Source organism: Camelus dromedarius, chromosome 1 (genome assembly GCF_036321535.1).
Source record: "Camelus dromedarius isolate mCamDro1 chromosome 1, mCamDro1.pat, whole genome shotgun sequence".
NCBI classification, from domain to species: Eukaryota; Metazoa; Chordata; class Mammalia; order Artiodactyla; family Camelidae; genus Camelus; species Camelus dromedarius.
Window position 1 is genome coordinate 60660542 of NC_087436.1, and position 27712 is coordinate 60688253.

Consider the following 27712-nt stretch of genomic DNA (forward strand, 5'->3'; position numbering starts at 1 on the left):
TCTGAGAAAAATATGTTTATATCTTCCAATTGAGAATTTATTAAATTAACTTTTTCTACTAGATTTTGCTTAATTTGTCTTGTTATATTTTTTATGTCAAAAATGTATGGCTGTTATACATTTTTTGTACATTATTTATTTTACTACTTGTGTTCTTATTGCCAATCATCTGAAATTTCTATTTTCACCATGTTGTTTTCGGCCTTTTAATTCACTTTTTATTAGGTATGCCTCCTGCAAACAGCTTGTGGTTGTATTTTTCATTCAGTCCAAAATGTGACTAGCTCTCTTCTATTGATAGAGTAATTTATGGAATTTTTATTATGGGAAGAGACAAGTTTAGAATTCTTTAAGCAGTTTATATTATGTTTTTTCATTCACCATATGTTTTGTTCTTTCTCTCTTACTTTTACTACAGTTTTTTTGAAATAATTATGTTTCCTTGATTGTGTTTCTTGGTTTAGAAGTTAATCTATTTTTTATTCTTGTTGTGACCATCTTAATTCTATGTTTAATTCTACATAAGTAAAATTATACATCCAAATACATCAAAAGCATCATCCCATTTACACTTTACTACTCTCCTAAATTATCACCTGAAAGATTCTTGGGTTTAAATTTTAACATGATAATAATTTGTTCATAATTCCATAAATATTTGTATAGATTTAACTATAAATTTACTGATTTCTCTGATCATCACTGTTTTTGTCTTCCACCTTATTTTCTCTTAGATTCTCTTTTCCTTTTGCTGGAATAAATGTTGAAATAATCATTTCAAAGGCTCTAATAGTAAATGTATTAATTAGAAATGGCTATCTGCAAGTAAGATATACATATAACAATAGCTTAGACAAACAGGAATTTATTTGTGTCTTATAACTACAAGATGCTGGTAGGGCTATGTAATATTAGTCCAACATCTCTGCAATTTACTTTTCCTGATAGTAACAGAATACCTACTGCCACAGTTTTCATGTAAGCCTTCTAGTAGGAAAGATGAGCAAAGGAAAAGAGTAGAATTTGCATTAAGAAATTAAAAAAAAAAATTTTCCCAAGTACTCAGTGAAAATTTTTCACTTATTAGCAGCCAGAAATGTATAATGCTGCTGGCACACATTGGCTGTTACAAGTCAATGGGAAAGAAGGATAAGAATGGTGGTTGGGTCCACCAAACAACAGCAATTTGTCCAAAGGGCTAATTTTTAGAAGACTTACACGACTGAAAAAACTATTTTGTCCTCATTTTGAATAATAGTTCTTTTGGGTATAGTATTTTAGCTTCAAACTATATCTTCTCAATAGTTTGAAGACATTGCTTCATTTTATTCTCCCATACAATGTTGTTTATTACTAGACAATTGCCAATTTCATTTTTACTCCTTTAAAAATAACTTGTCTTTTTTAGTGACAAACCTCTGGCTAAACTCACAAAGAATAAAGAGAGCACAAATAAGCAAAATAAGAAAGGAAAATGGAGAAATTACAACAAATAACATAGAAATACAGAATATCATACGGGAATATTATGAAAAACTATATGGAACCAAACTGGATAACCTAGAAGAGACAGACAAGTTTCTGGAGGCATACAGTCCACCAAGACTGAATCAAGAAGAAACTGACCACTTGAACAAACCGATCACTAGGAATGAAGTCGAATTAGCAATAGAAAACCTCCCCACAAATAAAAGTCCAGGACCAGAAGGCTTCACTGGGGAATTCTACCAAACACACAAAGAAGAACTCACACCAGTCCTTCTCAAACTCTTCCAGAAGACTTAAAAGGAGGGAATACTCCCAAACTCATTCTATGAAGCCACCATCACCCTGATAACAAAACCAGGCAAAGACACTACCAAAAAAGAGAATTACAGACCAATATCACTGACAAACAAAGATGCAAAAATCCTTACCAAAATACTAGCAAATAGAATCCAACAGCACATAAAAAAGATTATACATCATGACCAAGTGGGGTTCATCCCAGGGACACAAGGCTGGTTCAACATACGCAAATCAATCAGTGTAATACATCACATCAACAAGAGAAATGATAAAAACCACATGATCATCTCAACAGATGCAGAAAAAGCTTTTGATAAAATTCAATACCCATTTATCATAAAAACTCTCACCAAAGTAGGTATAGAGGGAATATATCTCAACATAATAAAAGCTATATATGACAAACCTACAGTCAGCATAGTACTCAACAGTGGAAAACTCAAGTTTCCCACTAAAATCTGGGACAAGACAAGGATGCACAATTTTTCAGTTATACATGAACATACATACATTCATTGTCACATTCTCTTTCACTGTGAGCTACCACAAGATCCTGTATATATTTCCCTGTGTTACACAGTACAATCTTGTTTATCTATTCTACATTTTGAAATCCCAGTCTGTCCCTTCCCACCCCCCAGTCCCCTGGCAACCACAAGTTTGTATTCTATGTCAGTGAGTCTGTTTCTGTTTTGTATTTATGGTTTTTTTTTTTAGATTCCGCATGTGAGTGATCTCATGTGGTATTTTTCTTTCTCTTTCTAGCTTACTTCACTTAGAATGACATTCTCCAGGAACATCCATGTTGCTGCAAATGGCATTATGTTGTCCATTTTTGTGGCTGAATAGTATTCCATTGTATAAATATACCACCTCTTCTTTATCCAGTCATCTGTTGATGGACATTTAGGCTGCTTCCAGGTCTTGGATATTGTAAATAGTGCTGCTATGAACATTGGGGTGCAGGTGTCATTTTGAAGTAGGGTTCCTTCTGGATATATGCCCAGGAGCGGGATTCCTGGGTCATATGGTAAGTCTATTCCTAGTCTTTTGAGGAATCTCCATACTGTTTTCCACAGTGGCTGCACCAAACTGCATTCCCACCAGCAGTGAAGGAGGGTTCCCTATTCTCCACAGCCTCTCCAGCATTTGTCATTTGTGGACTTTTGAATGATGGCCATTCTGACTGGTGTGAGGTGATACCTCATTGTAGTTTTGATTTGCATTTCTCTGACAATTAGTGATATTGAGGATGTTTTCATGTGCCTGTTGATCATTTGTATGTCTTCCTTGGAGAACTGCTTGTTTAGGTCTTTTGCCCATTTTTGGATTGGGTTGTTTGGTTGTTTCTTATTAAGTCATATGAGCTGCTTTTATATTCTGGCGATCAAGCCTTTGTCGGTTTCATTTGCAAAAATTTTCTCCCATTCCGTAGGTTGTCGTTTTCTTTTACTTAATGGTTTCCTTTGCTGTGCAGAAGCTTGTAAGTTTCATTAGGTCCCATTTGTTTACTCTTGCTTTTATTTCTATTGCTTGGGTAGACTGCCCTAGGAGAACATTTTTGAGACGTATGCCAGATAATGTTTTGCCTATATTTTCTTTTAGGAGATTCATTGTATCTTGTCTTATGTTTAAGTCTTTGATCCATTTTTTAGTTTATTTTTGTGTATGGTGTAAGGGAGTGTTCTAGCTTCATTGCTTTACATGCTGCTGTCCAGTTTTCCCAACACCATTTGCTGAAGAGACTGTCTTTATTCCATTGTGTATTCTTGCCTCCTTTGTCGAAGATGAGTTGACCAAAAGTTTGTGGGTTCATTTCTGGGCTCTCTGTTCTGTTCCATTGGTCCATATGTCTGTTTTTGTACCAATACTATGCTGTCTTGATGACTGTAGCTCTATAGTATTGTCTGAAGTCTGGGAGAGTTATTCCTCCAGCCTCTTTCTTTCTCTTCAGTAATGCTTTGGCAATTCTAGGTCTTTTGTGGTTCCATATAAATTTTATTATGATTTGTTCTAGTTCTGTGAAATATGTCCTGGGTGATTTGATAGGGATTGCCTTAAATCTGTAGATTGCCTTGGGCAGTGTGACCATTTTGACAATATTGATTCTTCCAGTCCAGGAGCATATTTACTTCATATATCTCGCATATTTACTTCATATATTTTGTCTTCTAATGCATAAAAGGTTAAAATTTAACTTGAAGCCACCCGTATACTTCCTGCATTCTGGTTTCCCTTCATTTCTTGACTGTATATTTTTTTTTCCTATGATGCATAAAATTATTCCTTATCTTCCTCCTAAATCAAGCAAAGATATTGGCTTTACCTCTCTCCTCCCACCCAGCCAATCTGTTATTATTAACAAGTATTTTAGTTTTCTCTTGTTTAGCTCCTAGATTGGTTATTCTTTTATTTTATAATTAACAGTTAATTAAATTTGCCAATGTACTTTTACCAAATTTCATGCTTTGTTTTTTCATGCTTTTTATATTTTTCCTCTGTATTTAATCTTCTTGCTACAGTATATCTTTGAATAATTCTTTCTAGAAAAATATGGATAGTAAATGCTTTTACTTTCTGTGTGTGTGAAAATACATTTTCCCTTCTCTATTGAACATCTCCTTGGTGGACAATTAGCTTCCCTCAGCACTTTAAGCAAGTTATCAGTGTCTTCCGGCATGTTTTGTTGCTCTTGCAAAGTCTAGCTTTTAGTCTTCTTGTGGTACTTCTGTGGGAATGTGTCTTCTCTGTTCGATTTCAAGGTTCTCTTGTTTTTTGGTATTCTGAAGTTTCGCTTGGATGTGTCTGGCTATAGCCATACTTGGAGTTTTCCTGCTAAGCCCTCAAAGTTAATTGCCATGATTAAGACTCATATGTTTATTAAAATTTAGAAATATTTAATTATTATAATTTTGAATCCCATTTTTTTCTTCCAAAATAGAATAAAATAGAATGTTTCATCATTTAAATCATTTAGTGTGTTGACTTTCTTTTTTAATTTTTCCTCGCATGGTCACAAACATTGATTTGCAGGCTCATATTGAACAAAGTTACCATTTCAACTACACCCCTCCAGCTTAGAGGTGTTACAGTTGCTCCTACCTGGCAACTGGTGCAGTACTGGTGGGTTTCGAGCCCATGTGCACAATGATGTTGACAATATTTCAGGCCAGCCATTGAGCCGGTAGACAGCTGGCTCAGATCTGGACCAGGAGGCTTCTTCCTTCTTGCTCCTCAGACCACAGCTGCAGGGGCAAGCCACAGCTCCTCTGAGCTTTCTTCCACTTGAATGGAAGTCTTTACTTTCAGGCAAAGGACAGGGTTCTGTCCCTTATACCACAAGAGGTACATTTAGTTTCCATTATCCAAAGGGATCAAAGTTTCCTGGCAGCATTGGCTTGCAGGTTCTACCTCATTTATCACTTTCCTCCATCTCTAGTCCACAAAGATCATTGTCTTGCCTCTGAAAATAGCTAAATCTTTATCATGTTTACTTTTCATGTTAAATCTACCACCCTTTATATGTTAGGGAGGAAGAGATCATCAGAATGTATACTTACTGTGTTTGGCTGAAGCACTGCGAAGAACAACCTTCATGTTGTATCCTAGTAACTGAATTACATTTGAAAATATATAAAAGTATATGTCTATAAATGTATAGTCATATACTTTTTTACATTTTCAAGGCTGATAACGAAGCCCTCAAATCAATATTTTAAAAATTATCATGTCTTTCCTTATACTCATTATTTGAAAAACATCCTAAGTCCCAGAAGCAAGTATCTGTCCATTCTTGAATGAGGAAATCTGCATTAATTTTATGCCTCTTTGTGGTATTTGCATACAGATCAATTGAGGGAGACTCACATTTGTGAAAGACACCACACATTTTCACATCCAGCAATTAATTGCTTATTTTTATGCCAAAGTGTACTGTTCTCACTGAAGTAAACAGTGCCATCTACTGGTTGAATTTTTTCTCATAAAGACACAGAATTGAGTAAAAATAGTTGGTGGGAAAATTCTCTTGCACCAAAATTGATTCCATACTTTCACCCTCATATAATGACTCAGTGAAGAATTAGAAGTAGAACCTTGACTGAAAACATACAGCCGTTTCAGTTCAATACTGGTACCATCTTTATGAGTAAGGAAATGGGGACTTAGACTAGCTATATTTGGGTTGGTAAACAATTTTTCATAGCACATTAGCTTTCCCCAATTTTTTTAAAAATTATTTCCTTCAGTGGAAACATTTTATATTGAAATATAATAAATTCAAGGTACTGAGTAGTCTTCAGTCTTCCCGTAACATAAGAAGACACAGTTTAGCTTCTGAAATAAGGTGGCAGGGCAGAATGATCTGCATGTTTAGAGCATCCACCGTTAATGACTTGCTCCTTCCAGGAGTCTGGGACTGGGGCTACTTGGTATCTTCATCAGCTTGAGTGAGAAGGAGGCAGCAGGTAGCATGGCTCAGACCATGAACTCATAAATACTAACGCAAAGAAAACAGCTAAATTTTATGGCAGTGATATATCCCAAATAAAAGGTTAGTTTACAGGTTAATGAGCTTTAGACTACAATGGTAATTTTCCCATAAAAATCATGTCATTAAATAGTTATTTACAAGATAGGCTTACTCTGTCTCATTGGATTTGATTTCAGCCAGCAGTCCCAAACCCCACCCCTTAATAGTTACCTTCCTTGGTCCCACAGCCCCCGAAAGCACTTCATTGTTCACTGAACCATAAGATTATAGAAGACCTTAATATTTCATTTTATCAGTAATATGATTTCTAGGCAATATATCCCTCATCACAATCCTCAGATACAATCAACTATAGTCACCTAGAACCATAACTGTAAGACTGATTAGCAATCAGTCAAATAAATCTAAGATTAGAGATTCTCAAAGACCCAAGATTATTTTTTAAAGTAAATGTTTTAAATCTCTGCTCTCTCATAAGGCAGATCTTAATTTTATTTTCAAAATTATTTAAGGCAGCAAAATTACATATTAATTTTAAAGACAAAATTCAAAAGTTCTTCCCTTAGTCTATGATCATTAGGGTTGAGAGTCATAAATTTACGTCGTAAATAAAATAGTAAAAATATCAGCTACTTTTGGAGTTGAACCCTTGATGATTCTGATCACTTAATCTCCATTAAAGATATATACTGATATTTGAAGAAGAAAATCATTTCAAAATTTTGGGCTTAAGATGATGATAAGGCCTGATTTCCTACATTGTTAAATTTGAGTAAAATATAAGGTAAACAAGAAGACATAACAGGAGAAATATTTAACGAACTAATAACTACATCTAATTATATAATTAAATAGTACTAGTAATTAATAACTACATCTCCATTAAATGCTAAAGAAAAATTTTGTTAGTTGCCCGAAGAGATAGAAAATGAGGGTCAGAACAATTAGACTCAATTTTCTCATCTAAGGGAAGAAATTTCCCAAGTAGCAGAGACTGAGGCGAGGCAGTCAACACTGGGTATCACAGGGGGACCATCTGGTGGAGCCTCACAACTCACGCACAGATACGTGCCACCCAGGCTAAGGAGCCCCAACAGACAGCTTGAAATTAAAAGTTGGTCCAGAAAAGCATTAATCAAGTGGTACAAAGCTGCTGCTGTCAGTAGTCAGTACTAAGCAATCAGTATAATGACTGTCCAGGTTTTTCATTAAAGTCAAACATTTTCCACATGGTATTGAGAGCTTTGGCTGACAGTATGGGAGCACCACGGCTTCTGGAAATAAATGTAATAATCATAAACATAATGGAAATTATCATTGTAAAATAGGAGAGAAAAAGGCCTTTTCTCAAGTAAAATGTGCAAATGTTTCTGTCCACAATGGAAAGCCAATGAAAAAACCCTTATTTGGTGACATTATAATTTTCCTTCAACAAATGAAATTAAAGTTGTTAAGGGTCCATTATTTGCAAAATGATATAAATGAAACAAAACAACATAGGACACGTCTTTAATATTCCTTGTTGGAGCAGGAGGTTGGGAAATGAGACTGTGAACTAGAGAAACTATGTTCTTTTGGTTTTAACTAGGTTCCTTGATTTAGGAGAGACTAAATTCTCACTATAACTTCTACCCTATTTCTGGTCTCCACCCCCATTTCTGGACTGAACTGCATGTCTCCAAATTATATATATTGAAGCCCTAACTCCCCATGTTACTATATTTGGATGTTGAGCCTTTAAGATAATTAAGGTTAAATGAGTTCATAGGGTGGGGCCCTCGTCCAATAGGACTGGCCCCCTTATCAGAAGAAGAGACACCAGAACACTCTCTTTCCCCACATGTGCACAGAGGAAAGGCCATGTGAGGATACAAAGAAGATGGTGATCTACAAGCCAAAATCAGAGTCTCAACAGAAACCAACCCTGCAGGTGCCTCAGTCTTGTCCTTTCAGTTCCCAAACTGTGAGAAAATAAATAAGCAACAGAAAGCTACCTGCTGTTTAAGCCATCCAGTCAGGATTTTACTATGGCAACCCAGTCAGACAAATACAACCCCCAAATCCCATGTTAACATAGTTATGCCTAAATAGTACAACAGTTAAAGTATTAAATAAAAACCATTTGGAGAAATGAAAAATTATTCCAATAAGTGACTAATACTTAGTCTGATCCCTGCTATCTGTTCTCTTCCTCCCCCCCTCCCCCTCGGCCTCAGCCTCCTTTACTGTATTGCTGCTGCTGCTGTAATCACTATTACTAGTACTAGCCATAGTCAACACCTGCCATATTCACTCTGTAGCCCCCTCACAAGTGTTCAGACACACAGTAGTGTGGGGACTAATTTTTGTAAACCAGGTTTTCGGTAGGTGATATATTGCTATCAAATTCTGAATTGTCATGTCATGTCTAATTAAATATAAGAACAAATTGTCCAAGGTTATAAACTTAGTATTTGGGAGAGCTGGAAATCTACAGATTTAGGCTTTCCTTCAAACTTATGGCCTGTTCACTACACCATAATGCCTCAGGAGCACAATCGGCCCAGACTATTTCCAAATTTGTGTGCTTTACCTAAGCTTATTACATTAGCCCATTTAGTTGGAAGGTAGCATTAATGGGTTCGAGTGCAGAGGTCTGATTCCTGTTAGTTTTAATATCCTATATGACCACAATCTTACCAGAAACACATCCAACTATTTTTTTATGTTTTTAAACAAAATAAGTTAAAGTCCAAATATCAACCAGTTATATTTCTGAAAGAACATTTAATCTCGTAATTGGATATCATTTTACTTTTGAATATACAGATATTCTTATGTCAAAACTGCAATTTGGAAAAAAAGTTATCTATCAAGTATTTTTTTAATATATGATAGGTCTTAAAAATAGTAAAAAATATTTTATTTCAAATTACAGAATTTTTTCCTGATATTCATTTGTGGATCTTTTTAGTTCTACTAAGTTATCAATTTCTCAAAATTGATTTGATTTTTTTTAAATAGAGGTTGATATTTTAAAAATTCTGTCACTACAGAAAGGCATAAGAAAAGAAACAAGCAATGTCACCACCAAAATTTTTCATTTTATATTGACAGATTAGCACTAGAAAAAAATTCTTCTAGTCTAAAAATACTCAGGAAAATAAGTGATGATTAAAGTATGGAGAAAATGTTCTATAATATCTGCTTGTTGTAGTTTATTTGGGTATTGTTTGGAGAAAAATTCATGAGTTTTATAAATACAACTTCATGTAAAATAGATATTTATGTTGAAAAAATGATCATTCAAAGCTATAACCAACTGGAATATATAAGCTGTTGTGGGTTTTGGGGGGACTGGTGGGAGGTTAGTTCTAGAAGAGATTCTGGTGATAATGAATGTATCTCTTTCTTGGAGAATATAACAATTACTTTTCAGATATCCCTTTAGGTAATCTTTTTCTATTTACTTTTTGGATATTTTTTCCCCATTGTCTTATCATTCCTGTTCCTTCTGAATGATTTTATAATTATGCTGGGATAAGTAAGGACTTGAATGACAGCAATTGCATTTCATACTAGCAAACTAATTAAAGACATAGTAGGTCCTTGCACTTCATTACAGCATGTATGCAATACATCAAGAGAAGCTGAAAATTCTCATTCCCTCACTCCAGACACAAAAATAAACTCAAAATGGCTTAAAGACTTAAATATAAGACATGATAAATCTCCTAGAAGAAAACATAGGCAAAACATTCTCTGACATAAATCTTAGCAATGTTCTTCTAGGGCTATCTACCCGGGCAACAGAAATAAAAGCAAAAATAAACAAATGAGGCCTAATTAAACTTATAAGCTTTTGCACAGCAAAGGAAACCATAAACAAAACAAAATGACAACCTACGAAATGGGAGAAAATATTTGCAAATGATGCAACAGACAAAGGCTTGATTTCCAGAATATATAAATAGCTCATACAACTTAATAACAAAAAAACAAACAACCCAATCCAAAAATGGGCAGAGGACCTAAACAAGCAATTCTCCAATGAAGACATACAAATGGCCAATAGGCACATGATAAAATGCTCAATATCACTAATTATCAGAGAAATGCAAATCAAAACTACAGTGAGGTATCACCTCACACCAGTCAGAATGGCCATCACTCAAAAGTCCATTAACAATAAATGCCGGAGAGGGTGTGGAGAAAAGGGAACCCTCCTACATTGTTGGTGAGAATGTAGTTTGGTGCAGCCACTATGGAAAACAGTATGAAGATTCCTCAAAAGACTAAAAATAGACTTACCATATGATCCAGCAATCCCACTCTTGGGCATACATCCAGAGGGGACTCCAGCTCAAAAAGATACACACACCCCAATGTACATAGCACCTACCATGTGAAAAATAGACCTACCATGTGATCCATCCATCCCAATTCTGAGAATATATCTGGAGAGAAATCTAATTCAAAAAGATACATGCACCCCAATGTTTGTAGCAGCACCATATACAATAGCTAAGACATGGAAGCAACTTAAATGTCCATGGATAGATGACTGGATAAAAAAGTTATGGTATATTTATACAATGGAATACTACTCAGCCATAAAAACGAATAAAATAATGTCATTTGCAGCAACATGGATGGATCAAGCGATCGTCATTCTAAGTAAAGTAAGCCAGAAAGAAAAAGAAAAATGCCATACAATATCACTCATATGTGGACTCTAAAAAAAAAAAAAGGATACTATGAACACAGTTACAAAACAGAAACAGACTCACATAGTAAACAATATTATGGTTCCCAGGGAAAAAGGGTGGGAAGGAATAAATTTGGGAGTTTTAGATTTACAAATGTTAGCCACTATATATAAAAATAGATTTTAAAAGTTTCTTCTGTATAGCACAGGGAACTATGTTCAATATCTTGTAATAACTTTTAGTAAAAACATGCAAAAACAAATATATGTATGTATATGCATGACTGGGACATTGTGCTCTACACCAGAAATTGACACATTGTAACTGACTGTACCTCAATTAAAAAATAAATAAAAGAGCTATATTGCTCTCTTCAGTATTTTGGCTAAGATACCTTACAGAGTGTGCTGAAGTACCATCTGTAAAACAGGTTTAATCTCTCCAGTTAGAACTAATCACTCCATCCTTTGTATATTTACATAGCTTTGAAAAGATCTCTGTTCAGGCTATAGCAAATGCTTTCATATTATGTGCATGTGTGTGCTTCTGGGTTAAGTATGTATTTCTAGAAATCACCTTGTATTTTCAGGTGTTGTGTAAGTATCTAGAATGCAGGTGAAACAGAGAACTTCTCCCAATAATAAGAATCATATCTCTTTGAGAGTCAGCCCATTAAATAGCTGTAATTGTTATACAGTGTTGTTATACTGACCTGAATTTTCTCTCTTTATAGGATCTAGTTATAGACCCTTGTTCTTTTCTTGAGACAATGCACAAACCTTGTTTGATGTGAATTTATTTCATATGCAATTATTAAATCAATCGATGACATTTCCCCACTCTATTTCCCTCTTCTGGATGCTAAATATCCCATTCCTAGTTACTCCAAACTGAAATCATGGGACATAATTTCAATACTTTTATAAAACCTCTTGGTTCTTTTCATTTAAAAATATTTTATATATATCCAGATATCTTAGAAAAATGGTTCTCAGAACTGAAATTGTATGTATTTAAACATATAAAGTAGGACTCATCTTGTTCCAGGAACTTTATTCCCAAAAGGAATCACCAGTCTGTTACAGGTTTACATGTAAAATCTGACCGTATACTCCTTCAGACTGGGAAAACTATCTCTCATGGGAAGATAATAGGTGCTGTATACATACACAACACATATATGTAACTTGTTCTTTGGTCAAATTAGCTTGGAAAGATTTCAGTTAATTTAGGTTTCAACAAGTCTAAATTTAACAGGTTTTTTAAATTGTAGAACATACCAGAACCTTTGCTATGCTACTGTGCCTGAGGCCCCTCTGAGGGATGAATATAGTTAGGTGTTTCCCAAGTTTTTTTTAACCCCAAAACCCTGTTCACAGAGTGTCTTGCAGGATACATTTTGGATTAAAATATTGTTACTCCCTGGAGCACAAAAACGTATAGAAGATACAGAATCACCTGAAAGGGGAAATTGAAGTTATTCATGCAACAGAAATCTCTCTAATTATTGTAGATTCATGATTCTTAGTCCTAAATTCTGAACTGAATCCGAGAAGACAAAGATGTCACTGTGTCAAGAGAACAAGGTATTCAGGCAGTTGGTTCCTGAAAAATCAATCAAAAAGTGGCATTCTCCAAATAGGGGCAAGCTAAGAGCTAAAGGAAGCTTGGACCCTGTTTTTACAAAGTTCTGAGCTCATTCAGAATAGAAGGCTCTTCGTTTCTTTGGGACAACCTATATACTAAGGCAGTGTTTGAGCCTTGGGTTCAAATCTTGTGAGTCAAACTATTTTCGTTTCTTGAAATCTCTGATAATTTCTCTTTTGTGGTCTTAGTGTTAAATAAAATCTCTGAAAACTCCAACCAGGCTCAGTTTGTGATGTATATGCAAAATAAATATTTCTGTCCTTGCTTGGATTGTACGCGAGTAATGCACACTGGCCTTCAACTGCATGATGGCCTCTGTATGCTAAATGACTGAGTCCTGAGGAAAAAGCAAAATGTATTGACAATATTTTAAGAGGTCTTTATCTTGAGTTGCCTATATTATAATACTGAGTCCTACCACTGTTCACAGGGTTTTGGAAATTTGCGATTATTTTATAATATTCCTAATTTTTATGAAGGATTTCTTTAAAATGAGAATTAAGTTCCTGCTTTTTTCCCAGGCAGAAACTCTCCTCTCCTAGGCACTGTTAATTAAAATTGGGACCCTGGGATAGGTGTGGAAATAAGGCAAATGAAAAGCCCTATTCTGGACTCTAATCAAGAAAGAAACAGGTTCCTTTTAGAATTCTCTCTTATCTTAGTCAACCCAGAGAATTCTACTCTTGTTTTTCAGAAATTAGAGCTGGGTGAAATCAAATCACCAAATGTCTCTGTGGTGATTCATGAAGGAGAAGCATAATGCAGTGTGAAAATCAAAAGACCTAGATCTTGTTACAGAGCAATCTTGATCAAGACACTCAACTTAGGTAAGTTGTTAATGTCATTTGAGAAATGAAAGAGATAAGTGATCCCTAAAGTCTTTAAAAGTCATAACATTATATAATAATATGACTCTAACTAGCAAAGGAGGACTCTGAAGATTAGGAGTATAAAGGAGTGAGCTGATTCGCCAGGCCTCTAGTGAAATAAGTGCACCAAGTAATATAATGAGATGGTATACTTGCAACTGGATCAACTTCGTTTCCCTACCCCTGAAGTTTCAACTCGACATTCTAAAATTGTCTTTGTAGTCTTAATGACTGAGCATGGAAAATATTGAGAAGTGCTAGCAAAGCTCTTAATGCTCTAGGGGGTTATAGCAGAAAAATCTACTAATGGAAAATGTTTCAAGGAGTCTTGAACTTGAGTCCCCAAGCACATTTGGTCACACATGATCTCATTTACAATTTTAACTTTAAGCAGTTTAAATGAATTTTTTATTGATTTGAAATATAAATGTGTTTATAAACAAATGAAAATCTTTTTTATTGAAATAAAATTTACCATGAAATATATAAATAACAAATTGATGTTTTGCAACACATATGGCAAATAATTTGTTTAACAAAAGACAAAACAATGAGACAATATATAAAATGCTAACTCATAAAAACATAGTGTGTGCAAATTCATTTGTAATTGAGGAAATGGAAATTTTAAAGAAAAACATAGTTTACATCTCAGTTTGGAAAAGTTTTAAAAGTCTGTTAATATTAGATCTTAGCAGGGATGTGAGAAAACTAATATTTTTATTTTTTGCTGGAAAGAATATAAATTGGTACCATCTTTCTGGTAGACATTTTAATAGTATATATTACTCTGAGTCAGCATATTCTCTGAATTAACAATTTTACTTCTAAAAAATTATGCTTATTATGTGTGTATGTGACAATACTTATGTATAATATTTTTGCTATACTATTATCTATAGTCTGAACAATTTGGGGAAAGAAAACAAAAATCCAAAAATAGGGATAGGATAAATATTCTATGATATAGTAGAATACTAAGCACATAGGAAAAAAAACCCCTGATGATGTAGTTTTATTTTTATTGCCACTGAACACATTTTTTAAAAATATTGTTATATTTCAGGTTTATTGTTGTTATTAATATCAATATTTTAGTTCAATTAATTATTCACCCATTCAACAAAACTTAGTGAGAACCTATACATGCCAGGAGTTGTTCTCAGCTCTAAGGCTCCAACAGCGAACTAAAAAATTCCAGCCCCTACTCTCACTCATGAAGCTTACATTCTAGTGGGGATGACAAGCAGTAAGTAAGCAAATAAATAATAAACTCATTGAGATAAAATCGGATAAGAGGTACAGAGAGTAACAAAGTGGGAGATGGTCAAGAAAGGTCTCTCTAACAAAGTGATCTTTGAGCTGAAAGAAATGAGAAGCTAGTCATGTGGGTATCTGGAGGAAGGATGTTCTAGCCCATCAAACAAAAGAGCAAGTACAAAGGCTTGCAGGAAAGCACGTGGTAGTGTGTTCAAGAATGGCAAGGAGGCCAGGGTAGCAAAGGGTGAGCAAGAGGAGGGAAAGACAGGGGAAAGGCAAGGAGCGGTGTAGACATAAAGGCCTTCTGGGGCAAAATGTAAGGGTTTTGACTATTCTAAGATGGCAAACCTGTAGAAGATTCTGGGCAATGAAGCTTAAAACTGATGTACATTTACAAGGATGGTACTGGCTTCTGTGTAGACACTGGACTGTAAGGGGCAAGGGTGAAAGTGGAGACACTAGGAGGAGAAATGACAGTGGGCTGAGCTAGAGCAGTAGCAGTGAACGTGGAAGGATGTAGTCAGACTCTGGACGTGTTTTAAATGTTGGCTATGGGATACATGGGAAAGAGAAAATCAAGAATGACTGCAAGCAAATAAATATTATTACATGTGTGTATTATATATATATATATATGTACACACATATATATAAAGATAGAGAGCTATTATAAAATGTTTTAGTAGTTATTCAACAGCAGAAATTTTGATTTGCTATTTTTCCTCATGAATATAATGTTTGTGAAACAAAGAAGCAACAGAAGGCACTTTGCCTCAGAATGTACACTTGATCCAAGTTGCTGGTTATGCGTCCCCCTTCCTTTTGCACTTGCATGTTCTCTAAGAGGACTTTTAAACTCCACAAAACATCAAAATTTGACAATCTAGGTAATATTTTACTGATAGCAAAAATGACAACAAAAATATCGAGAAGTAAGTATCACCTTCTTCATAAATTTAGCAAAAAAAAAAAAAAGGAAAAATATTTCACAAGTGAATTTGAGAAACAGAAGGTTTGTGGTGGCATCACCTTCAGATAGTCTCTACTTCTCACCTCCATGCTGAAATATTCTAAGATCCATTGAAAATAAAACAAAGAAGCTTGGGCAAGATGGCAGAGTAGGAAGACCAGAGGTCATCTCCTCTCACAGGCATATCAAAATTACAACTATTTGCAGAGTAATTTATGATGAGAAAGGCCAGAATCTAGCAGAAAAGATCTTCAACAACTAAAGATATAAAGAAGAAACCACAATGAGTTGAGGCAGGAGGGGTGGAGTCATGGTATAGTAAAGACCCATATCTCTGAGTAAGTTACACACAAACAGGATAATTAAAATTTCAGAAGCTCCCCCCAAAGAGCAATGGGTCCAAGCCCCATATCAGGCTCCGCAAACACTGCAGTAGGAGGATGAGCCCCCAGAATGTTTGCCTTTGAAGACCAGCACAGCAGGTCTTACTTTTGGGAGAGTCAGAAGGCTGTGGGAAATAGAGACTCTACTCTCAAAAGGTGCAACAAAATCTTACACACTCCAGGATACCCAGGGAAGAAGCAGTAATTTGAAAGGGTTAGATCCACCTGCTATTCTTGGAGAGTCTCCCAGAGAAGCAGGAGGCAATAGGAGCTACCCTGGGAACACAGACAGTGTCAGCAGCCACTTTTAGGAGCTCATATTACCATGTGGACACTGGTGTTGGCAAACACCACTTTGGAATTCTCCCTCTAGCTTATTAGCACTGGAACCTAACCCTGCCCACCAGCTTGTCAGCACCAGTACTGGGAGCCTCAGACCATGCAATTAGCCCAGTGGGAACACAGCTCCACCCACCAAGAGGAAGGCTATCTTAACCCCCTGAGCCCAAAACCACCCCAGGACACAGTCCTGTCCACCAGAGGGCTGAAGACTTGGTCCCACATCCCAGTAGGGTTGCACAAACCCCAGGACCCCCAGGGTCCTGCAGCCAGAGAACTCAGGACAGAATTTCACCCACAATTTGGAAGCCACCAGCACCAGGACCTCCTGGACCATACCCCAGCCACTAGTGGGTTGAAACCAGTCATGGGAACCCTGGACCTGGTGGCCAGAGACCACAGGATCTGGCTCTTCCTATGAGAGGGCCAGCATTAGCAAAAGGACCAGCTCCACACACCAGTGGGCAGGCATCAGCCTCAGAATCCCCAAGGCTCCAGCCTCACTCACTAGCAGGAGGGACACCAGCCCCAGGATCACCACAGCCGAGCAGCCAACCATGGCAGGACCCAGGCTACCCACCAGCAGGCCAGGACCAGCTCCAGAACCCCTTGGATCCAGGCCCCACCCAATAGCAGGTCAACACCAGCTCCAGGACAACTTGGACTCCTCAAAGAGCTGCCCCAGAATTCAGTTCTCTTATCAACAGGCCAGCATCAGCCTTGGAACACTCTAGAATCTATAGCCAGCTGTGTCAAGAGTTGGGCCCAGCCACCAGCAGGCCAACACTAGATCCAGGAATGCCAGCCCTTCAACCACCCATGCCAGAACCAAACTCTGCCCACCAGTGGGCCAGCTCTAGCCCTGAGAAATCTTAGGTTTCCACATCAGCTACCTCAAGACCTGGCCCCCCAACCAGTGGCCAGAAGCCTTGGCACAAGGCAGGGCCTGGTAATCAGCTGAATTGGGGTCCAGCCATGCTGGCCAGACTGCCCACAGTAGTCACCATACCACAACAGAAGGAACCACACAGCCTACAAAGGGGTGCCCCTAGAGCATATAGCTTTGGTGACCAGAGGGGATGTGCTGCAGGAATGCAGAGGACATTTCCTATAAAAGGTCACTTTGTCAAAGTCAGGGAATGTAACCAACATTTCAGATACATAGAAATAAAAATAGCAAATTAGGCAAAATCTGAGGTGACAGAGGAACATGTTCCAAATGAAGGACAGGATAAAAACCGCAGAAAAAAAACTAAGTGAAGTGGAGATAGGCAATCTACCCAAGAAAGAGTTCAGAGTAGTGCTTCTAAAGATCAAAGAACTCAGGAGCAGAAGGGATGAAAACAGTGAGCAATTTAACAAAGAGTTAGAGTATATAAAGAAGAACCAAACAGAGCTGAAGAATTCAATAACTGAAATAAAAAATACACTAGAAGGAACTAACAGCAGATTAGATGATGCAAAGGAAAGGATCAGTGAGCTGGAAGACAGAGTAGTGGAAATCACTGAAGCTGAACTAACAAACAAAAGAAGAATAAAAAGAACTAAGGACAGTTTAAGAGACCCCCTAGAACAACATCAAGCATACAGACATTCACATTATGGGAATCCGAGAAAGAAAAGAGAGAGAAAGGGACAGGGAGTATATTTGAAGGTATAATAGCTGAAAATTTTCCTAACCTGGGAAAAGAAACAGTCATCTAAGTACAGAAAGCACACAAAATTCTAAACAGGATCAACCCAAAGAGGATCACACCAAGACACACTGTAATTAACATGGCAAAAATTAAAGATAACACAAGATTATTAAAAACATCAAGGGAAAAGCAAGAAATATTGCCTAGTTGGGCTTGTAAATGATAGCTCACCTTTTGATGTGAAGTTTTAGCTTATTACTGGTTCCAAAGTTACTCTGTAGCAGATTATTTATGAGAGGACTTTTAGATACTCTCTAAACCCCCATCCAAATAACTTCCTTTTTCTGATTTCTTCCCTCAGTTATTTAATTTTTCACCTTGAGCTATTAGCTTAACTACTTTAAGGCTCTCTAGAATATGGGAATTTTGTTAAGCACGTAGTAGATGCTCAAAAGTATTTTTTGTGGTGGGTAGACACTATGATGCTTCTCAATGATCTCTGCCATCTAATATTTAAGCCTTTGTGTATTTCTCTCCTCTTGAGTATGGGCTAACGTAGCAACTTGCTTGTAACCAATGCTAGCAAAGCAACAGAATATCATTTCTGTCATTAGGTTACATAAGAGAGTAACTTAGCTCCTATCTTGCCAGCAGGCTCTCTTTGCTGGCATTGATGACACTATCGGGATAAGCCCATGTGGCAAGGAACAGAAAACAGCTCTGGCCAATGTCCAGAAAGCAACTCTCAATCCAACAGAACTAAACCTTGTCAGTATTCATTGGTGATGACAGGTGGACCCTTCCTCAACTGAGCCTTGGATGAGGCTCTGGCCCTGGCTGACTCCTGGATTGCAGCCTGTGAGACCATAAAGCAAAGGACTCAGCTAAGTCATGTCCAGATTCCTGAAACTGAGATAATAAATGTATGTTGTTCTAAGCTGCTAAATTTGTGAAAATTTGTTACACTGCAATAGATAACTAATACATTTGAGGAATAAATAAATTAGTATCTCCCAGTCTCCATCTGTAAAGTGAGAAAAAAAGTAGTATATTATGGGCTTTTTGTCAGGATTAAATAAAAGAGAATGCTATTCATGGAGTAAGTGCTCAAAAAATATTATTTGCTATTACAATTGAGTAAAAACAATTTTTTCTATATTAGTTTTCTATCTAAAATATCTAAAACTGCTGTCTCAGTGGCATGTAGCTTAAGCCAAAAGTAAAATATGAGGAATCACACTCTGTGATTTCAAACTGTATTACAAAGCTATAGTAATCAAAACAGTATGTGTTGGAACAGAGTAGAGAGCCCAGAAATAAACTCATGCATACTTTGTCAATTAATTTACAACAAAGGGACTAAGAAAATACAATGAGAAAGAAACAGTACCTTCAATAAATAATTAACTTACAACAAAGAAGCCAAGAATATACAGTGGGGAAAGGACAGTCTCTTCAATGAATGACGTTGGGGAAACTGGATATCCACATGGAAAAGAATGTAACTGGGCCACTATTTTACACCATACAAAAAATTAACTCAAAATGGATTAAAAACTTGAATGTAAGACCTAAAACTATAAAACTCCTAGAAGAAAACACAGTGGGAAGTGCCTTGCCATTGGTCTTGGCAATAATTTTTTGGATTTGACACCAAAAGCAAAGGCAACAAAAGTCTAAATAAATAAGTAAATAAATGGGACCACATTAAACTAAAAAGCTTCTGTGTAGCAAAGGAAACCATCAACAACACCAAAAAGGCAACATACTGAATTGGAGAAAATATTTGCAAATCCTGTATCTAATAAAAAGTTAATGTCCAAAATATATAAAGACTCTTACAACTCAATAGCAAAAAAGAAAAAACAACAAATTGATTTAAAACTGGGCAAAGGATCTGAATAGATATTTCTTCAAAGAAGACATACAGATGGCCAACTATGAAAAGGTGTTCAACATCACTCATCAGAGAAATGCAAATTAAAACCACAATAAGGTATCACCTCACACCTGCTAGAATACCATTTTCAAAAAGACAAATAACTAGTGTTCAGGAGAATGTGGAGAAAAGGGAACCCTTCTGTATTATTGCCTGGAATGTAAATTGCTGTAGTCACTATGGGACAGTATGGAAGTTCCTCAGAAAATTAAAACTAGAACTACCATCTGATCCAGCAATCTCACTTCAAAGTATTTATCCAAAGAAAACAAACAAACAAAAAAAACCCCCACTAACTTGAAGGATATATGCACCCCCGTGTTCACTGCAGCATTAGTTACAATAGCCAAGACACAGGAACAACCTAAACGCCCATTGATGGGCGAATGCATAAAGATATTATATACACAAAGGAATATTATTCAGCCATAAAATAAAGAAAACCTTGCCATTTGCAAAAACGTGGATGCACCGTAAGGGTATCATGCTAAGTGAAAGAAGTCAGACAGAGAAAGACAAATACCATATGATCTCACTTATATGTGGAATCTAAGGGGAAAAAAAATTAAGCTTATAGGTACAAAGAACAGATCAGTAGTTGCCAGAGGCAGGGGATAGGGAGTGCGTGAAATGGGTGAAAGTGTTCAAAAAGTATAAACTTCAAGTTATAAAATAAATGTCATGGGATGTAATGTACAGCATGGTGACCACAGTTAATAATACTATTTTGCATATTTGAAAGTTAAGAGTAAATCTTAAACATTCTCATCACACACATTCACAAATTGTAACTATGTATGGTGACGGACGTTAACTAAACTTATTGTGGTGATCATTTCACAATATATACTAATATCAAAACATTATGTTGTACACCTGAAAGCAATATAGTGTTATATGTCAGTTATACCTTAAGATTAAAATTAAAAAGTTGAATACCGGGGGCGGGGGCGAAACCTGCATCCGCACCGAAGGGCTTAGCAGCCTCAAAGGCCAGACTGAGACTGGCCTGCAGCCCGGGGCAGATAGGATCCTTCCATCCTGGTCCCTCAGAGAACTTGCTCCACAAAGACAAACAAGGAGCTGGGTTTTGGCTCGGAGCAGGGACAGGGCTGTCCCTCGGTCTTCCCCGAGCCCACCCGCGGAGCGCCGACCAGGGCGGAGCGCCGACCAGGGCGGAGCGCGCAGCCGCACAGAAAGCGGAACTACCGGCGACGCAGGTAGAGCGAGAGCGGCCCCCTGCCTTTCAGGCAGGAACACAGCCCCTGACCGAGGTGCTGGGAGGGGGCACGACCCGCCCTCCTACCCGGCCAGTCTGCAACATCTGACTGCGGCATCCAGAGGGGCAGCGACCCGCCCGCCCACAGCAGAGGAGAGCTGCACCTGACCCAGTGTTAGGAGGAGGCGCGATCGGCTTGCCGACAGGCGCTGGGAGCAGCACAGAAGAGGGCGCCAACGGAGGGCCTCTGAAAACAGCAAGCTGAGCTTCCAAAACAGGACGAAGACAGAAAGACTTCACATTAAAAGCACACAGACTCCAGGAGAACACTGACAAACCGCCCCCCCCCCTTTTTTTAAATCTGTTTTTACCTGTTCTATTTTCTATTACTCTCTTAATCTTTACTTCTTAATTCATTTCTATTTCTCTTGGGTTTTGATGTCCTGCTATTGATTAGACACAGGTTTCAAATACATCTATTCACCTCCCCCCCCTTTTTTTGTAAAGGTTTTAAAAGGACGTCTCAACCCGATTAATACTCTGCTTCAACTCACTCTTCTATTAATCATTATACACTGTTTTCAAACCCTCTTTCTCCCTTCTTTTAAACGTCTTTCTCTCTCTATTTTTTTTTTCTTTTTTGCCTAAGTTCTATTCCTAAATAGGCATCAGATAGATAATATCCTTAAGGACCAAAATAAACAACTGATACTCCATAAACCACAGTGCCAAAGAGGTATGAGCAAGATGAAGAAGCAGAAAAACCTTTCCCAATTAAAAGAACAAGAGAAATCCCCTGAAAGAAAGATCAACGAAATAGACATCGATAGCCTACTAGATCAAGATTTCAAAAAAGGAGTGATCGAATTGCTGAAGGAATTAAAACAGATAGTGTTTAGAGATATAAAATATGTCAAAAATGAAATTGAAGCTATAAAGAAGAGCCAAGTAGAATGGGTAAACTCATTGACAGAGATGAGGAATGATCTAATAGCTGTGCAAAGCCGACTAGATAATGCAGGGGAACGAATTAGTGATCTAGAAGACAGGGCAATAGAAAGCACCCATTCAGAAGAACTACAAGATAAGCAAATAAAAAATAATGAAAATAGCATAAGGGACCTATGGGATAATATAAAGCGTCCCAATCTTCGCATAATAGGGGTCCCAGAAGGAGAAGAAAGATCAAAGGGGATTGAAAAGGTTTTTGAAGAAATCATGACTGAAAACTTCCCAAACTTAAAGAAGGAATCAGATATCCAAGTACAGGAACCTCAGAGGGTCCCAAACAGGAAGAACCCAAATAGACCCACACCAAGACATATCATAATCAAGATGGCCAGAGTCAAGGATAAAGAAATGATTCTAAAGGCAGCAAGAGAAAAGCAAAGAGTAAGTTACAAGGGAACCCCCATAAGGCTCTCAGCTGATTTCTCTACACAAACACTACAGGCCAGAAGGGAGTAGCAAGATATATTCAAAGCCCTGAATGAAAAAAAGATGCAGCCTAGGATCCTTTATCCAGCAAGGCTATCCTTGAGGATAGAAGGAGAAATAAAGAGTTTCACAGACAAAAAAAAAAAAAGCTGCAGGAGTTTAGCAACACTAAACCCATGCTAAAAGAAATATTGAAAGGGCTATTCTAAATAGAAAAGCAGCAGGATGCTACAGAAATGAGAAACACACAACTGGAAAGGTGATAACTCATGAATTACAAATAAAGTAAACATGAAATTATAAAAGAAGACATACAAATCACTGAGAGTGGGAGAGGGAGGCAGGGAAATATAGAATATTTTTTTCTTTCTTTTTTAAATTTTTTTAACAGTAGGATGGGTTTGAGATCATGTTACTATCAGTTTAATAAAAACAGTTATAGTAATGGGTTGACAGATTTACAAAAAAGGGTAACCACAAGCCAAAAATTTACAAAGGAGTCACAAAAATTAAATAAAATCCATGATAATACAAAGGAAAATTACCAAACCACAAAAGGAAGAAGAAAGGAACAAAGAGGATATACCAATTAAACTGCAAAGATAAGTTCAAAATGGCAATAAACACACATCTATCATTAATTACTGTAAATGTTAATGGACTAAATGCTCCAGTCAAAAGACACAGAGTGGCAGACTGGATAATAAAGCAAGAACCTTCAATATGCTGCATACAAGAGACCCACTTTAGGGAGAAGGACACATATAGATTGAGAGTGAAAGGATGGAAAAGGATATTCCATGCAAATGGAAAAGCCAAAAAAGCAGGTGTTGCAGTACTGATTTCAGACAAAATAGGCTTTAAAACAAAGGCCAAAAAGAAAGATAAAGAAGGACATTTTATAATGATTAAAGGAGTGATACAAGATGAGGATATTACACTCGTTAATATATATGCACCCAATATAGGAGCACCTAAGTACATACAAGAATTACTAACAGAGATAAAGGGGGATATTGATGGGAATACAATCATAGTTGGAGATTTTAACACTGCATTAACATCACTAGACAGATCTTCCGGACAGAAAATAAACAAGGCAACAGAGAAATTAAATACTACAATAGAACAACTAGATCTGGTGGATATTTTCAGAGCATTACACCCCCCAAAAATAGGATATACATTCTTTTCAAGTGCACATGGAACATTTTCCAGGATCGATCATGTACTTGGGCACAAAAGAAACCTCAACAATTTTAAGAAGATAGAAATGATCTCAAGCATCTTTACTGACCACAATGCCATGAAACTGGAAATCAACAACAGAGAAACAAAGGAGAAAAAAAGGAAAGCATGGAGATTAAACAATATGTTATTGAAAAAACAATGGATCAATGAGGAAATCAAAGCTGAAATTAAAAAATACCTTGAGACAAATGATAATGAAAGCACAACCACTCAAAACCTATGGGACACAGCAAAGGCAGTGCTAAGAGGGAAGTTTATAGCGATACAGGCCTTCCTCAAAAAAGAAGAACAATCTCAAATAAACAATTTAACCCACCACCTGAATGAATTAGAAAAAGAAGAACAAAAAGCCCCAAAAAGCAGCAGAAGGAAGGAAATAATAAAAATCAGACAGGAATTAAATACAATAGAGATTAACAAGACCATAGAAAAAATCAACCAAACCAAAAGCTGGTTTTTTGAAAAAGTAAATAAAATCGACAAACCTCTGGCCAAACTCACAAAGAAGAAAAAAGAGAGAGCACAAATTAGCAAAATAAGAAAGGAAAATGGAGAAATTACAACAAACAAAATAGAAATACAGAATAGCATACGAGAATATTATGGAAAACTATATGGAACCAAACTGGATAACCTAGAGGAGATGGACAAGTTTCTGGAAACATACTGTCCACCAAAACTGAATCAAGAAGAATCTGAACACTTGAACAATCCGATCACTAGAAAGGAAATAGAAATAGCAATTAAAAACCTCCCTACAAATAAAAGTCCAGGACCGGACGGCTTCACCGGGGAATTCTACCAAACATACAAAGAAGGACTCATACCAGTCCTTCTCAAACTCTTCCAGACGATTGAAAAGGAGGGAATACTCCCAAACTCATTCTATGAAGCCATCATCACCCTGATACCAAAACCAGGCAAAGACACTACCAAAAAAGAGAATTATAGGCCAATATCACTGACGAACATAGACGCCAAAATCCTCACCAAAATTTTAGCAAATAGAATCCAACAACACATAAAAAAGATTATACATCATGACCAAGTGGGGTTCATCCCAGGGACACAAGGCTGGTTCAACATACGCAAATCAATCAGTGTAATACATCACATCAACAAGAGAAAGGACAAAAACCACACGATCATCTCAATCGATGCAGAAAAAGCATTTGATAAAATTCAACACCCATTTATGATAAAAACGCTCGCCAAAGTGGGTATAGAGGGAACATATCTCAACATAATAAAAGCTATACATGACAAACCTACAGCCAGCATAGTACTCAACGGTGAAAAACTCAAAAGCTTCCCACTAAAATCTGGGACAAGGCAAGGATGCCCACTATCACCACTCCTATTCAACATAGTCCTGGAAGTCCTAGCCACAGCAGTTAGGCAAGAGAAAGAAATAAAAGGGATCCAAATTGGAAAAGAAGAGGTAAAAGTGTCATTATATGCTGATGACATGTTGCTATATATAGAAAACCCTAAAAGGTCCACACAAAAGCTACTAGAGCTGATTGAAGAATTCAGCAAGGTAGCAGGTTACAAAATTAACGTTCAAAAATCAGTTGCATTTCTTTACACTAACGATAAATCAACAGAAGAAGAAAGTAAAGAAACAATCCCCTTTAAAATAGCACCCAAAGTAATAAAATACCTGGGAATAAATCTAACCAAGGAGGTGAAAGAATTATACATGGAAAACTATAAACCATTGATGAAGGAAATTAAAGAAGACTTTAAAAAATGGAAAGATATTCCATGCTCTTGGATAGGAAGAATCAATATTGTTAAAATGGTCACACTGCCCAAGGCAATCTACAGATTTAATGCAATCCCTATCCAATTACCCAGGACATATTTCACAGAACTAGAACAAATCATAATAAAATTCATATGGAACCATCAAAGACCTAGAATTGCCAAAGCATTACTGAAGAGAAAGAAAGAGGCTGGAGGAATAACTCTCCCAGACTTCAGACAATACTATAGAGCTACAGTCATCAAGACAGCATGGTATTGGTACCAAAACAGACATATAGACCAATGGAACAGAATAGAGAGGCCAGAAATGAACCCACAAACTTTTGGTCAACTCATCTTTGACAAAGGAGGCAAGAATATACATTGGAATAAAGACAGTCTCTTCAGCAAATGGTGTTGGGAAAACTGGACAGCAGCATGTAAAGCAATGAAGCTAGAACACTCCCTTACACCATATACAAAAATCAACTCAAAATGGATTAAAGACTTAAACATAAGACAAGATACAATAAACCTCCTAGAGGAAAACATAGGCAAAACATTATCTGACATACATTTTAAAAATTTCCTCCTAGAAGAAATAAAAGCAAGAATAAACAAATGGGACCTAATGAAACTTACAAGCTTCTGCACAGCAAAGGAAACCATTAAGTAAAAGAAAATGACAACCTACGGAATGGGAGAAAATTTTTGCAAGTGAAACCGACAAAGGCTTGATCTCCAGAATATATAAGCAGCTCATACGACTCAATAAGAAAAAAATAAACAACCCAATCCAAAAATGGGCAGAAGACCTAAACAAGCAATTCTCCAAGGAAGACATACAAATGATCAAAAAGCACATGAAAAAATGCTCAATATCACTAATTATCAGAGAAATGCAAATCAAAACTACAATGAGGTATCACCTCACACCAGTCAGAATGGCCATCATTCAAAAATCCACAAATGACAAATGCTGGAGAGGCTGTGGAGAAAGGGGAACCCTCCTACACTGCTGGTGGGAATGCAGTTTGGTGCAGCCACTATGGAAAACAGTGGAGATTCCTCAAAAGACTAGGAATAGACTTACCATATGACCCAGGAATCCCACTCCTGGGCTTGTATCCAGAAGGAAATCTACTTCAGGATGACACCTGCACCCCAATGTTCATAGCAGCACTATTTACAATAGCCAAAACATGGAAACAGCCTAAATGTCCATCAACAGGTGACTGGATAAAGAAGAGGTGGTATATTTATACAATGGAATACTACTCAGCCATAAAACCCGACAACATAATGCCATTTGCAGCAACATGGATGCTCCTGGAGAATGTCATTCTAAGTGAAGTAAGCCAGAAAGAGAAAGAAAAATACCATATGAGATCGCTCATATGTGGAATCTAAAAAACAAAAACAAAAACAAACAAACAAACAAAAACAAAGCGTAAATAAAGGACAGAAATAGACTCACAGACAGAGAATACAGACTTGTGGTTACCAGGGGGGTGGAGGGTGGGAAGGGATAGACTGGGATTTCGAAACTGTAGAATAGACTACACTGTATAGCACAGGGAAATATACACAAAATGTTATGATAACTCACAGAGAAAAAAATGTGACAATGAGTGTGTATATGTCCATGAATGACTGAAAAATTGTGCTGAACACTGGAATTTGACACAGCATTGTAAAATGATTATAAATCAATAAAAATGTTAAAAAAATAAATAAATAAAAGGTTATTTTTTTTCAAAAAAAAAAGTTGAATACATTTCTATACCAATTACTTATTCTCTTGCATCAGTTATGCAGAAGTATTAGAGGCAGTAGGAGTAGTGGTGAAGATTATTGATTGTATTCAAATCCTGGTTTTACATTTATGAACTCCATGAACTTAAGGAACCCTCATCTCAGCAAGCCTCAGTAAACAATGGGAGCAACACTACTTACCTGACAGGCAGGACTGAATCAAATGAAGTATATAAGCACTTAGTACTGGTCCTAATTCAGAGTTAGCAGTCAATAAACACCGGTAAAC